Here is a 3,340-nt window from a genome sequence, read left to right as displayed (position 1 = left end):
TTTGCATATCTGACATTTATTTTCATAGCCATCATACCCCTGAAAAGCTGGACGCCCTCTGTTGTTGTTGTAGAAGGGGCGCTGCCTGGAGTTGTTGTTGCCGCCTGAGTTCTGGTAGCCACCACCACCACCACCAGAGTTTTGGTAGTGGCTGCCGCCACCGCCGCCGCTGTTGTTGTAGTGGCCGCGACCACCACCGCCGTTGTGATAGCCGCCGCCACCTCCTTGATTTCCACCATTACGGGATCCGTTGCCGCCGCCGTTCTTGGGAGAATAGCGACCGCCGCCGCCACGACCCCGAGAGGCCGCGTTAGCAGAGGATTTGAAGGAGCCAGCCCCGGTGCCGTGGAACATCTCCACGCGCTGATCAAAGTTGGACACCATCGCGAAGAGATCGTCGACAGAAACTGTATCAGTTCGGACGTCAAGGGCAGAGATAATGGGCTGGTAGTCCATATCAAGCCCGGCTATGATGTGAGAAACGAGCTCATCCTCGCCTATGGGTTTGCCAGCGGCTGCTAACTCATCTGAGAGAGATCGCATGTGGCCAAAGAAGGTAGCGGCAGACTGGGTTCCCTTTTGGGCATTGGAAAGAGCAAGGCGGCAGTTGTTGATGCGAGACCTAGATTGTGCAGCGAACATGTTTGCGAGGGCAGACCATATGCCGTGGGATGTTTCTAGGGAGGCAACCTGAATCAGGACTTCTTTGGAGAGGTTTCGGAGCAGGTAGGCCACTATTTGTTGATCTTGGACTAACCAAGGGTTGTAGGCAGGATTGGGAGCGATTTGATCTTTCCCATCGGTGGTTTTTGTGACTATGGTTTTGGAAGGCTCGGGGGTTGTTTGATCGATATACCCATATAGCCATGCCCCCATGATCTGGGAGCGAGCTTGGGCTCGCAAGAGAACGTAGTTGGTTCTGGTAAGGGGTTCTGAGGTTGTGTAGTTGAGGCCGGGGGAGACGATTTGGCTGGAAGAAGACATGGTGGTGCGGTAAGGAAGATGATGGTTCTGGAGGGTTGCGGCAGGGGGGATGGAGGCTAAACGTAGGGGAAGAGGTAGGCTCTGTATACCATGTGAAAGTTATATGAAGCGTCTCAACTCCCATACATAGGAGCCCGCATGTTTATATATTGATTGTGGCTTGGAGTACAACGTTCGGTTGTAGATCAACCGTGAGAGATTTACATGGAGGCGATAGGAGGAGATAAGAATACAAAAGGATAAACCACAATATTCTCCTGACTACTCGCCTAACCATATATCATGTTTAACATGCATCAGCTGCAAATATAGCCTGCAACAAGTGAATCCTGATGGATGTCTTAACCAAACGAGCTCACTAAATAGAGCAGCATTTGTCACCGGGAATCGTGCTCCTGCTCCTGCATCTGCATGCATGCACGTAAAAGCACCAAAAGGTCAATGATACGTGCGCCCAACAGAGACAGAGACATGCATCAAAAAACACGAAGGCGAAAGCAGCAAGCAAATATATGTGAGGAAAAAAGATGAAAATGAAAGGCCCGTGCATGCAACAAAAGCCAAAAGGGGTCAAAAGGGGGAAGAACTAAAGGGTTTCAATTACCACATTGCACAAACGGCAGACATTATTATTACTATTATGCAACAAAGGCGAACAAAAAAGCACATTCTTTTTTCAAATAAAAAGGCAAAAAGAAGACACAAATGTGAGTAGAGAAAAGCCTTCTTTTTTTTGCTTCCACTAAAAGCTGGGACACGCTACACTATTAGCCGGCGAGTATCGCGTGCAGCAGTTTCAGACCTTAATTTGCCTTCTAGGGAAATAGCATGGCTTAATTAAGGGGAAAAAGGGTTTTTGGTTTTAATGCGAAAATTCTTACGAGATTTTCTCAAGCGGTGAATAGATTGGTGTACGAATTCCATGTGCCCAGCTGAATTCTTCTTCCTTTTCATCCTTTGTGAAGTGCTTTGATTGGAAGCTAAAAAAGGACTGTAAAAACACTAGTGATCTGAGGTCGCTGATTTCAGGCGAAACAACGACTGTATCATGTCAGGTGTAGTAATGGCAAATGGGAAGTAGAGATGGAATATCAACACAAGTATCAGGCATTCATTTCTTCCTCGCCATTTCACCAACCTCAAGGGCTCAGTGGTGTCTCAATCTTTCATAGAGTACCAATTGAACAGGACAAGATGCAGACAAGCCTGCACCTGTTGCCACTGCTCCAGTTTACTGCAGTCTGCGGCAATAAATCTCTCTACGTCGCAGTAAATGACTGTGAGCCATTAGCTGGGACTTCCTCTATTTTGAAATGGAAATAGTACTGTATTTCCCAGACAAAAAATTGAGCTGCACTTGCCAGGCCAAATTGATTTTGAAGTCATCGCCGCAATCACTTCTTGTCATACTACCACACAGGCATGAACTAAGAAAACAACATGACCTGCTAACTCAACATATAGCATATAACCTGCTACTTTAACACATAATCACGGTAAATATTTCAGAAACTTTTTTTACAGCCAAATTGATTGGTTTAGGATAGAAAACCTCAGCGGTGCGCCCAAGAATGTGAACTAGAAGGGGCTGATACTAAGAGCAACTCTAGCAGAATCGTCGTCCCGCCTCGATCGTCATAATTTGGAGGGTGCTTCAAATTTAGCCCGCAAGGCGCATGCCTCCATATTTGGCGGTTAGGAGGGGGATATCGGGAACGCACTCCATTCCGAAAATGGTATTTAGTAAGAAAATCTCTTACTATTTTCGCAATGTGGACACATGTGTCACGACACCGATAGAACAATGAAATTCTAGACATGCAGTCTTAAAGTTTTATGTGAATTTAATTTGCAAAAATAAAATTCTATGTGAATTTCACGAATCAGTGATTTGCTGGCCACGAAACGAGACATGGCGGTACAAAATTTGTACAGCTATAATTGGCTACTTTCCGCAATAAAAAAACTATAATTGGCTGCTATTCCACTGATTGTAAAACTCTGTCCCACAAAGACGTCACTTGTCCATTGTTGTCCAGCCCGGTTAGGATACCTGGCTTTCACCCAGGCGACCCGGGTTCAAATCCCGGCAATGGAGGCTTTTTTTTTTTTTACTTTAACTTTCACGCTCTAGATAATAATTCTTTCTACTCCTACGTAGTTTGATTTTAGTTCAGTACACTCAAAACTTTGACTGTGATTAGCAGCTTTATGGTATTTTCGGCAAAACAGCAACTGCCCTATCATCATTCCTTAACTTAGTATATGGTCTGGTGTAGTCAAACCGATATTTTAAACTGATTTACCTAAAAACTGCTTTTATTGTTGACATGTATGAAAGACACCTCCCCCCTCC

At 45.4% G+C, this 3,340-nt stretch overlaps 1 non-coding gene and 1 pseudogene across 1 annotated transcript; one reads left to right on the top strand and one right to left on the bottom strand.

Annotated features, from left to right (window-relative positions):
• Positions 1 to 365: 365 nt before the first annotated feature.
• Positions 366 to 504, bottom strand: LOC123056331 (uncharacterized; annotated as a pseudogene).
• A 2,504-nt stretch (positions 505 to 3,008) lies between these two features.
• On the top strand, positions 3,009 to 3,082 carry TRNAE-UUC (transfer RNA glutamic acid (anticodon UUC)). The gene has a single exon. It is a non-coding gene; the product is annotated as a tRNA-Glu (tRNA).
• Positions 3,083 to 3,340: the final 258 nt, after the last annotated feature.

The sequence above is a fragment of the Triticum aestivum genome, chromosome 2D (genome assembly GCF_018294505.1).
Source record: "Triticum aestivum cultivar Chinese Spring chromosome 2D, IWGSC CS RefSeq v2.1, whole genome shotgun sequence".
NCBI classification, from domain to species: Eukaryota; Viridiplantae; Streptophyta; class Magnoliopsida; order Poales; family Poaceae; genus Triticum; species Triticum aestivum.
This window is presented reverse-complemented; position numbering and strand designations above follow the sequence as displayed.